This window comes from Ursus maritimus, unplaced genomic scaffold, assembly GCF_017311325.1.
Source record: "Ursus maritimus isolate PB19 unplaced genomic scaffold, ASM1731132v1 scaffold_4, whole genome shotgun sequence".
Lineage (NCBI taxonomy): Eukaryota > Metazoa > Chordata > Mammalia > Carnivora > Ursidae > Ursus > Ursus maritimus.
Window position 1 is genome coordinate 38,411,637 of NW_024426552.1, and position 14,399 is coordinate 38,426,035.

Below are 14,399 nucleotides of genomic sequence, written 5' to 3' on the forward strand. Positions count from 1 at the left end.
CCAATATTCTTTCAATAGCAAACTTTTCTATATGATAATGACAGATGTATTTGGATTCATTCCTGCCACCTCATGTTTTATCTTTCACACTGCTTTCCTCTTGTTTTATTCCTTTCTTGATTTGTTTGAATGGTTTTCTTTTTCTAAATTTCATTTTCATTAACAGAATTGGGAATTATACAGATGGTTCCTGTTCTTTCATTAATACACAAATTTATATTTTTTAGCAATATCTATATTTAATTATAGCAACATCTAAAAGTTATAATTTTAGCTATAACTAGGGTTGATCTTAGCATGGTTTTAGGTTTTATTTACTTTCGTTTTTACTCTAAACTTTCATCCCAGTCTCTAAATGTTGTCATCAAGAATTTTAGGACCATGTTTTTCACTGTTTTTAAGCATTATACATCAACAGTTTTAAAATCTAACTGTGGTGGTGCCTGGGTGGCTGAGTCGTTAGGCGTCTGCCTTCAGCTCAGGTCATGATCCCAGGGTCCTGGGATGGAGCTCTGTGTCAAGCTCTCTGCTCAGCGAGAAGCCTGCTTCTCCCTCTTCCACTCCCCCTGCTTGTGTTCCCTCTCTCGCTGTCTCTCTCTGTCAAATAAATAAATAAAATCTTTAAAATAAAATAAAATAAAAAATAAAATCTAACTGTGTATTCATGTTCTGCTCTTGTATATCACATCTTCTGTTATATTCGTTTGAAATTTTTTGTTATGTATTGTCATGTGATTATGTCAGAGAGGTTCTGTGGGTGGTGACTTTTGGAGCCTTTGCAGGTCAGAACATTCTTTTTGATCTTACATTTAAATTCTAGTTTGGATAGGAGTGCCTAGCTGGCTCAGTCAGTGGAGCATGTGACTCTTGAGCTCAAGGTTTTGAGCTCATGCCTCACACTGGGTGTAGAGATTACTTTAAATAAATAAATTCATTCATTCGTTCATTCATTCATTCATTCTAGTTGGATAGGTACATACCTGTGATTTCAGAATAATTCATACTCAGCATTTGGAAGGTATTTCTGCAGTATTTGCCAACAACCACCAAGTGATTCTGCAATTCTCGGTGGACACCTACTGGGTGTCCTACAAATTTAACTCAATTCTGACACTACCTGGAGAGAGCATTAGATCCCACCAGTTAACGACTCAGTCCTAGAAGACTGACCTCATGTCAGATGCCAATCACAAGTTCAGGCTGTCACTTGTGCTTCTGACAGACTGGTTATAAATGGGAGGTTCCTGTGACCCTCTCCTTGGTTGCTATAATTTGCTAGAGGAGTTCACAAAAGTCAGAGAAACATTTACTTACGTTCATCTGTTTATTATAAAAGATACTGATAAATAGCTAGATGAAGAAGTACGTAGGTGAGGTCCAGAGGGCTCTTAAGAGCTGGAGCTTCTGTCCTCTTGGAACTGGGATGCAACACCCTCCCAGCACGTGGGTGCCTTCGCCAACCTGGAAGCTCCTCAGGCTCATCAAACTCAGGCATGTTCTAAAGGGTTAGCCGTGAATAACAAAAGACACGCCTCTCTCGTCGGAAATTATGGGAACTTTAGGAGCTCTGTGCTATGAACCAGGGATAAAGACCAAATATATTTCTTACTATGCCACAGTATTGATCTATTGACTTCTATTACCCAGTATTTGGTATTATTCGGTACTGCAGTACTGCCCAGCTCCTGGAGGCATTTTCTGACCTCCAGACACAATCTCAGGGAATGTCATGGTGCCCTAGAGTGTGCAAAGCATCATTTCCTGTTTGGATAATAGTTTTCCTTTTGGGGAGATTTCAGAAATTTTTCTGAGTCCTAAGAATTCTGAAATTTCACAAATAATTATCTAAGGCAAAGATTTTTATTGTGTTAACATTGGAAAAAAAAACATTCAGAGCACTCTTATAAATCTCAACATTTGTGGTTTGGGGCATCATGGAAAATTTCCCTCAGTTGCATATTTGATTATTTGTCCCCTTTAGATTCTCTTTTTCTGTCTTTCTGGAACTTTGATAGACAACATACATGCTCACCTACTCTTTCATGCTCTTTGCCTTTTGCTCTTCAATTGTGGAGAGTTCTATAACTTTATCTCCCAAATCATTTAGTACTGATTGTCCATTTTCATTTAGAGGAACTATTTTTTTCTCTGATTGCAATCTTTTTGTTGTACCCTATAGTTTTGTGAATACAGTGTTCTCATGTATGATATCCAGTCTGAAGATAGTTCATTTTTTAAATGTTCTCTTTTGGTGTTTTGAATCATCTGATGCGTCATCTTAGTCAATGTTATTTAATGCCTTTGGTTTTGTCATATACCTGGTACACTTTTTGACTGATGCACTAAGTTAATGAGTAAGTTGGTATTATGGTTTGAATTATGTCCTTTGAAAAGACACATTGAAATCCTGATCCCAGTACCTGTGAACGTGACTTTATGTGGGAATAGTCTTTGTAGATGTAATCAATTTAAGATGAGATCACTAGCTTAGGCCCTAATCCAATATGACTGTGTCCCTGTAAGAGGGAAATTTAGGGGCTCCTGGGTGGCTCAGACGGTTAAGTGTCTGGCTCTTGATTTTGACTTAGGTCATGATCTCATGGTCCTGAAATCCGGCCCCACACAGGGCTCCGTGCTGGGTGTGAAGTCTGCTTAAGATTCTCTCTCCATCTCCCTCTGCCCCCTCCTCCCTCAAAAAAAAAAAAAAAAAGAGAGAGAGAGAGAAGAGGGTAATTTAAGCACAGGCACACTGAGAGAATGTCAGAATGTGACAACAGAGGCAGAGATTGGAGGGCTGCTGCTGGAGGTCAAAGATTCCCTGTAAGCCACCAGAAGATGGGAAGAGGCAAGGAAGAATTCCCCCCCAATAGGCTTCAGAGGGAATATGGCCTAGTTGACAGGCTTCAGTTCAAATGTGTAGCCTCCAAAACTGTGAGAGAATATACTTCTGTTTTCATGCATATATGCATTCATATATATGTACGAAGAGATTTATTATAAGGAATTGGCTCATATGATTATGGAGGCTGACAAGTCCCAAGAACTGCAGTTGGTAAGCGAGAGACCCGAGAGCCAATGTTGCAGTTCCAGTGTGAATATTGGCAGGCTTGAGACGCTGATGTCCCAGCTCAAAGCAGCCAGGCAGGAAGAAATTTCCCCTCCCTTGAGGGAGTGTTAGCTCTTTTGTTCTATTCAGGCCTTCCAGTGATTGGATGAGAGGACAATCTGTTTTATTCAGTCTACTGATTCAAAAGTTAGTGTCTTCCAAAAACACCCTTGCAAACACATTCAGAATAATGTTTGACTAAATATTTGGGCATTCCATGACCCAGTCAAGTTGACACATTAAATTGACCGTCACAAATCTGCCCCTGGTCAACCTGGCACCCATACACATCTCATTAAACCATACTTAATCTTCAGATAAAGAAAATAATAAGGTCCTAATTCCACCTAACATGACACAACTATCCTGTGTACAACCAAAAACATACTAAACCTTCCTTAGAAGAAAAGATTAGGTCTTGGAGTGAGGTTTACTCTTCTCTTTAATATCCTTTAACTTAAATTCTATGATATAAAATTAATATGTAAATAGTATGATATAAAGCCAATACATTTATGTACCATGATAAGGGAATAGGATAAGAAAGAAACAAAGAAATAGATAACAGATATATAAACACACAAATGTATTTGTAGCAAAAAAAAGAAAAAAAGAGGAAATACTCAGTGACAATTACAGTCTTCATTTCTGCGTTTGGTTTTGTGATCATTGCTGGTACATATAACTATCTTCTTTCACTGCCCACTCTGTATTCTTTATCTTCAGGAAGTACCACAGGTGGGCATGTTACCTGGTTGGGAGACCCAAATCTTCATTTCTGAAGGGTTTGGGCCTTTAGTGGCCCTGCCTGGATTAAGTTGTCAAAGTTTTCCATTGACCTAAATCACAGGGCATGGCAATACTAAGAGATACCCTAAGGGATCTCTGTATACTTTTCCTTACCTCCATTGTGGAGTAGCAGTCCAATTCCCGTTGGCAGTCAGGCTCAATTCACCCAGCCAGCACAGTAACTCCCTTCCTTGGCTATTGATGCAGAGACACAAGAAGCCCAAAGTGGCTGGACCGTTGTCTCAACTTCCAGTTTAATAGAACATCATAGTTGTGTCTCCTGGTAGAAGCATTCTTCCCTTTGGAACTAAGACATCTAGGCCAGCAGGGCATAAAGTCATGAGAACAGGAAGCAAATATTTTGCTAGTGGGTCACCAGGGGTAATAATAAATGACACCACTCCCATTTCTACTCCTCGATTCCTACACTGCTTGTGGGAGAAAGAGTACCATATATCAGATGCTGATTTAGGGTATATTAAACCTTCTGGAGAACATTTCCCCAACCCTGTACGGTATTGCCATCTAGGTAGCCTTATTAGCCATTTACCCTGCTGATTACTCAGAGACAACATCTCCTCTTCATATTCGTTCACTTCGAGCTTGCCATTTTTCTGGATCCATTCTGAATTCTTCAGCGGTTTTCTTCAAAGCACTTGGGCTTTGTTTTTTCTCTCTCTTACTTCTCAATCAATCTAATACCATCTACTTTTCATCATCTATACAATTCAGTCCTTCCATTATTCAGAGATTCCTTAAGATGTCTTATCTGTTCATTGAAGCCTTTCTTATTTTATAATGCTACAATGAATTTCTTCTCAGATTTTAAGGGATTTGAGACATAAAGGGAAGCAAATATATGTGTACGGCTTGTTATATCTATCCACTCTCTGGCTTTGATGTTTAAATGTCACATATTGAGACCAGAAACAAAGGACTTCTAGTTTAAAATGGTGAATTAGTGGGGTGCCTGGCTGGCTCAGTACAGCATGCAATGCTTGACCTTACAGTTGTGAGTTTAAGCCCCACATTGGATGTAGAGCTTACTTTAAAAAAATAAATAAAAATATTTTTTAAAAAATCAAGAAATACTTATTTAAAAAAAAAAAACTTGTCTAAGTCTTTATTTAAAAGAAAGGTGAATTTAATCTCCTCTGTCCCATAAAACTTCATTAAAATAAAAATATATAAAAGTGTATGTATGTGTGTGTACATGTGTATAAAACACAAGGACAAATGAAATGGAAAAGGACACTTGATATATGATAAATTTTGCCAACTTTTTTTTTTTTTAGAGGGGGCGGGCAGAGGGAGAGGGAGAGAGAGACTCTTAAGCAGGCTCCACACCCAGACTGGAGCTCAATCTCACAACCTGAGATCATGACCTGAGCCTAAATCAAGAGTCGGATGCCTAACGGACTGAGCCACCCAGGTGCCCTTTTAAAAGACAGAGTGTGGTTGGGTGGGGAATAAGTGACTGACTGCCTGGAGTGGAGGAAGTGCCCAAGTTATTCACTCTATAGAACCCATCAGAGGGGGCGCCTGGGTGGCTCAGTCGTTAAGCATCTGCCTTCAACTCAGGTCATGATCCCAGGCTCCTAGGATCGAGCCCCATGTCGGTCTCCCTGCTCAGCAGGAAACCTGCTTCTCCCTCTCCCTCTGCTGCTCCCCCTGCTTGTGTTCCCTCTCTTGCTGTGTCTGTCTCTGTCAAATAAATACAATCTTAAAAAAAAAATTAAAAAAAAAAAAAAAAGAACCTGTCAGAGGCTCAGCACTTAAGCTGAAACGAGGCCCTCGGCTTGCTGCAGGCCCACTTCCCTAGACCACGCAAGTAGGTAGGCATTCCCCCACTCATGCATCTCCACCCCTCACCCATCAAAGGACCAGAAGGTTATTGTCTGGAAAATCTGAGCCCGAGAAACTCTGGATTCAAGAAAGTCAGTCAAATAGAGGCTAGTAGGGAGGCAAGGGGCTAACAACATGGGATTAAAAGAATTATTACATATTGACCCATAAACTCCTGTATTAGATTCCTCGTGCTGTGGCAACAAAATACCACAAACCACAAGTCAGCAGCTTAAATAGCAGAAATATATTGTCTCCCAGCTCTATAGACTCAAAGTCCAAGATTAAAATGTAGGCAGAATAGGTTCCGAGTGCTGGGAGGGAGAATCTGTCCATCTCTCTCCTAGCCTCTGGTGCTTTGCCGGCAATCTTTCATGTTCCTCGGCTTCTGCTGCATCACTCCAATCTCTGCCCTTATCTTTACGTGGCATTCCTCCTGTGAGTGCATGTCTATATTCAAATTTCCCCTTTTCACAAGGGATCGTCATAGTGAACTGGGGACTCATCCTATTCCAGTATGACCTTATCTTAAGCTGCATCTGCAGTGACCCTGTTTCCAGATAAGGTCACATTCTGAGATACTGGGGTTTGTTTAGACTTCAGCATTTGAATTTAGGGGTACATAATTCAATCCATAGTAGTTCCCTTACTCGTCCGATTCTCAGAATTCCAATAATTGGGTATTCTATACACATCTCTGTCACCCCTCTCCCTGTGTGTTTGAAAAATTGAAACCACCTAGATAAAGATTTTAAAAAACTGACATTTGGAGTTCTTCAAAGACTGTGTTTTGCTTCTGATTATTCTACCTGTTGTCAAGTCTCACCCATGCGTACAGAGATTGCGATCAGCTCCTTAGTTCTTAAATATGAATGAGCATCCTAGAATCACTAGATACCTAAATAATATTTCCAATAAGGACGAGACAGATTAAAACAGTCAGAAATAGAAAGGCCTGTAGGAAACAGATACAAAGAAGGATCAGAAGAAAGCTTTTTAAAAAATTATAATTAATATTGACAGAGGGATAAAACACTGCAATCATAAATTTATCATTTTTTTTTAAGTAAATGCTACCCCCAATACGGGATTCAAAGGCATGACCCCAAGTTCAAGAGTCATATGCTCTACCAAATGAACCAGCTAGGAGGAGCCCCTGCAATCATAAATTTATAATGGGATGCTATGAAAAGGAAATGTTTACAGAAAAAGAAAGAGGTCTTAAAAATCAAAAGCAGGGTAGAATAAATGAAGAAGAGTAGATTATCAAAGAAATATAAGTATAATATGAAATATATATAATGAAACATATATGAATATATGAAAATGCATATACATGAATCATTTATGAAATATAATATACATATATTTCATTTATTTCCCTGGAGACCTTCCTTCCCAACTCTTTTCCCTCTTGCTGCACTCTTAAGAGTGTGTTTCTCTAGGTCCAATACAGTAGTCATCTCGCGATGTCTCTTCACTGCTTTTCTGGCAGTAAATATTTACAATCTAAAAATAACGTAAAACCACCTTATAAACTAAGAAACAAGTTTGAAAAAAGCTCTAGACTTATTAATATAACAATAGATGATGAAAGACAATAAAGCAATGACTTCAAATTATCAAAGAAAATTATTTTCAATCTTCTTGGCCAAAATTTTGATTGTGAGGCAATGATGAAGTTATTTTTAGTGACACAACATATCAAGAAATAAATCTTCCATACATTCTTTCTTGGGAAGCTTTTGGATGATACGCTTAAACCAAGCAATGGATTATGCAAAGCATAGGTTGTGGACTACAAGAAAGGAAGACCTAGCCAGACAAGCAGCAAAGCAGCAAAGCAAAGAGACATCTAAGGATGAACATTGTTTTGGACCTAAAAAAAAAAAAAGCAGATTCAAATTTGAGCAGTAGGAGAAAAGGCTAAGAAAGGTCTCTGGGAAAATAAATAGGATTAATAGATTATTTGACATATTTTTACATTACAAAAGTATCTGCTATAAATAGGTATATAGGTATTTGCCCTATCTCAGTGCATTTGGGAAAAAAGGGAACATAAGCAAAAGAAAAAAATGATATAAAATGATAACGTTTTTTAAAAAATCAAAAAATTGTTTGAGAAAGAAAATAATCACAGTACACTGTTCGGTTCAGTGGTGAACAGTCATTTACATGGCCATAAAAATGGAAACATTTTTTGTTAATTTTAACTACATAAAAATCCGATGGTGAGAGAAAGTGTGGAATGATGGTAGTGGAAAACAACAAAATGTTCATTTTTAAGCATCATGGCTAAAATGAATAAATTAAAGTTGTAGCATAAGCATATTATACTGAAAGTAGAAGAAACAGGTAAAAGAGTTCAAGGTAGGTGATGGGAGAATTGAAGAATAGGGAAGAGTGAGAGGGTGAGGCAGGGATTATTGATTATAAATCATTTACATTATCGGATTGTTAAAACTATATGCATGCGTTATTTTGACGAATGTAACAAATTTTTAAAAAAGAATATAGAAGCAAATAAAATAGCAAAATATGCTGATTATAATTTGAAAACATATTAATAAATGTTATGTCTTTCCCAAATGTGGTATGATGATTGGTAATCTACATACAGCCCTAAGAAAACAATTAAGTTGATCGGGTATTTATATTATTGCTTCATTGTTGATTCAAGTTAACAAACACAAAAGTCAACATGATCGGTACATTTACATACACCTAATGAGTTTAAGGTTAATTGCAAAGGCAGAGAATTTTATTGTAAAACTTATAGAAATGTAGAATCTCGTCATGTTTATGTATAACTCCGTGAGGATACTGGTTGCAGCATTCTGACAGTATTTGCAATTTTTTTAAATTTAGCCTTTTAACCATTTTTTATTTTTATTTTTTTTTATTTTTATTTTTTTAAAGATTTTATTTATTTATTTGACAGAGATAGAGACAGCCAGCGAGAGAGAGAACACAAGCAGGGGGAGCGGGAGAGGAAGAAGCAGGCTCACAGTGGAGGAGCCTGATGTGGGGCTCGATCCTGTAACGCCGGGATCACGCCCTGAGCCGAAGGCAGGCGCTTAACCGCTGTGCCACCCAGGCGCCCCTTACCATTTTTTAAAATTTATTTATTCATAATCTCCACCCAACGTGGAGCTTGTACTCACAACCCTACCCTGAGATCAAGAGTCATGTGTTCTACTGAGTGAGCCAGCCAGGCGCCCCAGTATTTGCAATTTGAATTACAGAAATCTACTCCACCCTATGGGTATATGTAAAAATGTGGATTAATAACTACATGGATTGTAGACATGAATTTCCTACTTATGACTCTTGTGATGTCAGTGAGTTGATAATATTTTGTTTTAGCCAAAGTTGCAGCATTAAGAATCTACAAGAGGAAGAGATGAAGAAGCATTAGAGAAGAAAGAAGGAAATCTGATAACACAGAAAGATTAAGAACAGATGGCCATTGGTATAGGGAAAGATTGCACCTTGAATATTCTGTGTCACTGAGATACTGAATAGTAAAGAATTACTGTTGTGCCAATAAGCAAGGGGATGCGAGGCAATCCTCTACTAGAAAGAGTTTTCAAAAGACTGTAAATTTCAGAATAGCTACCTTCATGGAGAGGAATGGAGTTAAATGACAAACAATTACCAGACATGGAGTTTCAATCCTGATATAATGTTGGTTTTCTGAAATAGAAAATTTAAGTGTTTCACAGACATTGTAAGTTATAAAGAACTACCTGATGATATATTATGACATTTCTCTTATTCCCATTAACTGGGAATTTGAAACACGTTGTTGGGGTTTTAGCAGTGATTAAATTTACGTTTGTTATAGGCATTATTGAAACACGGTGGAGTAATGTATACAACTACTATGAACAACTAGAAAGTTTAATCTATTTATAGAAGAAAAATACAGGGATATTAAAGTCATAGCTTTGAAATTAACTCCCCAGTATGTACTTAGTAATGAATAACTTGGAAAAAAGAAAGGTGACTTAACTTTGTAAATGTGCAACTAAATTTTATGAAAGTAAATTTTAAAGAATTCAACCAAAAAAGATGTTTTAAAGTATTTGTTCCGCAAATACTTTAATATTCTCATTAATGATATAAATGAATCATGTGATATTGCTATTCTTCATGGTTGGCTGTAACTATTGTTTGCAGGTTTCAGTAAAAGTCTACTTCATATCTCTACACACACGTGTGCGACAAAGATAACTTTGCTTGTTGTAAATAAGTCAATACACAGGGATGTAAAAATGCAAGTATTCTCTCTCACCACATTCAGTATCACCATGTCAGCAATCTTGGCATATGGCGCGTGCTGAACAACTCATACAAAATGCACTTCTAGAACAGTGTTTTTTTTTTTTCTCAAAAGTGAGAAAATACACTTTATAATTTTTTTCTTAGTTAATATTGTAGATATCTCTTCAGATCTATACTCTTAGATCACTTGAATAGCTCTATAATATGGATGTGTCATAATTTTTGGACCATTCCCCTATTGCTGGACATTCATAGTATTTGCAGTTGTTCATTATTATTATAATATTAAAATGAACTTCCTTTTCATATATCTTTACATATTGACTATTTTGTTCCATAGGATATATTCATAAAAGTGGAACTTGCTAAATTAAAAAGAATACCTAAAATTATTATTGAATAGGTACTACATGAGCAACGTAAGAAAAAAATCAGAGAGGAAAAACAAATGTAAGTACAATGTCTCCCATTACACATTGATTCATTTGATGCTAAAAAAGAAAAGTTTGGAGAATCTGTCATCTAATATACATACCAGCCCAGGGCATTGGATTATGATAATCATTAGTTAATGTGTGATTAGGTACACCACTGAGTATTGATATCCAATATTCAATGGAGCTCTTGATTTGCCATGCACATTGCATTAAAATGTGTGGCAGGTTTATATTTTACAGGTATTTAAACTGGTCAATTCCATTGCTTAATAGATTTTAATCTGAAAATATATACTTTGTGGATTACAAAAACTACCAGGTTTTCAAAGGATATGCAGACCATTTAACCCACAAACTTTCAATTTTTACTGCTCTTCTTGTACAAAATCAGACTTTGAGAATCAAAACAAAACCAGTGATAATGGTTTGGCTAACTAGTCTTATGACAAATGCTTGAAGGAGCTGCTTAGAAAAGACAACAATATGTCCCCCTCCACCCCCATCACAGTGTTATGATAATGAATTATGATACTGTATTATCACTAGAATGTATGCTCCTTGAAGGCATAAATTTATTTTCTCTGATGTGTCTCCAGTAGCTAGGGTAGTATTAGGTATAGGATAGGGACTCAATAAATACTAGTTGATTATTATTCAAATCTAACCAAGAACTTAAGGACTTTTAAATGATCTGATTCCAACATTTAAACAACAGGGAGGTAAGAGACATTCACTGTATATGGTATGCATATAAAACAATTGAAATCAAGTAACATATTGAGAGGGTAGTCAGATGGAAATCATGCCCTACATTATCAAGTGCATCAGATCACAAGGAGTCCTATTCTACCACCTAGTTTTAGCTTTCAGAGGACTAGGTTAGTTACTCTGATCCCAGGAGCATCTTTGCATCATGACATACTGTATTACAGGTACATAATACAATTCAACTTACACATAGACAGAAAAAAAAAAAAACAGGAACTGTTATGAGACCCAGAGGCACATATATTCACTTGGTTTACATTTAATAAAAGTTTTGATGAGATTCTTTAGGAAAAGTAAAGATAGTGTTGATTCACTAAACTGGATGCATTAGTATTGACTGATTTTTTAAAGGTCCTTTCTACCATTTTGATTCCAGGAAATATAGTTAAATACTTCATAAATTCATTAATTTTTTGTCAGAAGTGAATAGGAGAAATATATGCCCTCAAAACTATGTAACACTACTAATAGGCAAGACAATTTTCAACTTCTTTGCATTTTTTCACCCCCAGGGGTGAATAAGAATATAGCAGATCTTTGAAAAACCTAATAAAACATATGAAGTGCAAATTAGGCCCTTGTCTTTCATAAATAATATTTCTAGAAGTAGAAAATTAAAATGTTTCCAATTAAAAGCACTTACTAGGTTAATTCAACTATTACCTATGTAACTTTCAAGGAAAAGAGCTATTTGTAGCCATGGTATGTATCTGATTTGACAAAATATATGCTTTTACATTGGCCATAAGGGCTAATAATCCTTTTGAGATATAAGTAGTAGAAAAATAAAACTCAATTAGTAAAATTGTTATTTTGGAACTATATGTTACTTAAAAAATAAAATATAGGGCACTTGGCTGGCTCAGCTGGTAGAACATGTGACTCTTGATCTTGGGGTCACTGAGTTTGAGCCCCATGTTGGGTGCAGAGATTACTTAAATAATTAAAAAATATAGATGTTACTCACAAAATGTGTTTTCAAAAACTTCTGAAAACAATTTTTGAAATTTATTTCTAAAAGTCACAGAGACAAAACTTTAAAAGTGACACATTTATACTAAGGATACATGTGTGAGAAAAAAAAAGTAAGCATGGGAATACAAAAATAAACACAGTAAAATTTTAATGAATACAGTATTCTGGATACAAGTAGAACATCACTAGGTAAGAACTGTGTTTGTCTTAGAAGTCTAGGATGGTATGGATTGAGATAAATGGTTTAGGGCAGCCACTTCACTATTCACAAGTTAATCAGCGCTGACCAGAAACTAAAGCAATTTATTTTAGGTTAAGATTTTCAATGAAATTATAGGATGAATCTTCTATTTAACGAGTATGTTTTAAGGTGATCTGTACTCATTTAAAGGCAGTTGGGGCAAGTCAAACCACAGACAGCCCTCACAAAGACTAAGCACCAAATGACGAAATGTTTGTGGCTTTCGTTTTGGGCCACTTTAAATTTTATTTTGTTTAAATGTGTTTTCCATTAACATTCACATACAAATTTTCAGGCAAAAGTTTTAACATGGAACTTTCTGCTTGGAGATCTTGCCAACTGTTACTTACAATAGGTTTTAAGCAATGAATACTTCAGAACAATCCCAAGCCGATACTTAATTGGTTACAATTGTAAGATGCAGAGCTTTTTCTTTAAAGTTTTCTGGTCCCCCAAAATTCAGTAGGGCCAAATGCACTAACTGGAAGTAGCATTTGTTTAAAAAAAAAAAAAAAGGCTTAAAGATGATAGTGAATAAAATAACTATTTAGGCTCTCATACACAATCTTTCTAAATTTTCACCCTGTAAGAAATGATTACAATGTCCTTCAGGCTTGCTATATGCCCCACAGAATTAAACAAAACAAAACAAAACAACAAGGAATTTAACATTTCAACAAGCTAGTAACTATTTACTGTTAAGCATATAGTGAAATTCTGGAAGACATACTACCATACTTCAAGAAAACACTATTAACAGGTAAGCATGTGTTGAAGAAGGCAGTTTATAAATGAAACATTACAAATCTTATGTTTATGCATACAACTTATAAAATAGAAAAAGTTGCTATTTTTCCAATAGTACAGCATCACACTAACACTATATAGTTAAGATCGAAAGTTTCTGTACACACATCCACTACACCGCCACAGCAGCATACGCCTTAGACATCTTCATTTGTTATCCAACATACGCCAACCATGGTTTCAAGGATTTGTACCAGTTTGAGCAGGCTAAAACAATCATTCTGCCTTATCTATTGAACTATGAGACAAAGTTAACCGGTTTCAGGGAACAAAAAGTTTCATAATCAGTAAACAAACATATTAAACTTCCACAACAGGATGGAAAATGCTTCTAAGGACATGATATAATCCTAACAGGAGGATGCATTATGCCCCTAGATGGGAGTATGTGGGAATAGTTAGGAGCCTGGAGAAATACATTAAGACATATGGGACCTAAATATCAAATCAATTAATAACTACTAGAAACTCAAATGTGAATTATTGGCTTTTCTTGTGCAACATCATCCAGCTTACTGCTTAGGACTACTCTAAACTGTTCTGCCACTATGTGTTTGCTGTTAGTGCAAATTAATATTGAAATAGGGAGCAGTCTGAATCACATGGAATTTTGAAAAATTAGAATGATTGTATATCTAACCTTATTTTTGTATTCTCAAAATGCTATAAAACTCAATTATTTTCCTAGCTTCTTAGATCTTCTATCATCTTAGATAATTCCAATTAAACATGGTTGCCTGCAAATTCTTTCTAGGGGAAGTAAAAGCAGAGTACATTTTGGTTGTTTTGCCGCCGGTCTCATGTATGTGCTTTAGCAATGACAGCACTGCTCCAGGCATCTAGTGTGCTACTCCACGTAACTAAACATGAGAAAAACTCGGAGTTCAAATTTTGACAAGCAATTTTTTTTTTTGGTGGCAGGCTTATTTTAAAATGAAAACAAAACAAAAACCCACATAAAATCTAAAAATCAGATGGGCATTTTGACAACCTGAACTAGGAACTTAGGTCTGTAAAAAATTTAGACATGGGAAGCTGTTTCTGAAAAATATAACCTTTTCTTATTCACTTTGGTTTTTTTGTTTTGTTTTGTTTTAATGAAGATTTGTGGTAACATGACCTCAAAGAAAATTCCAAGTCACAT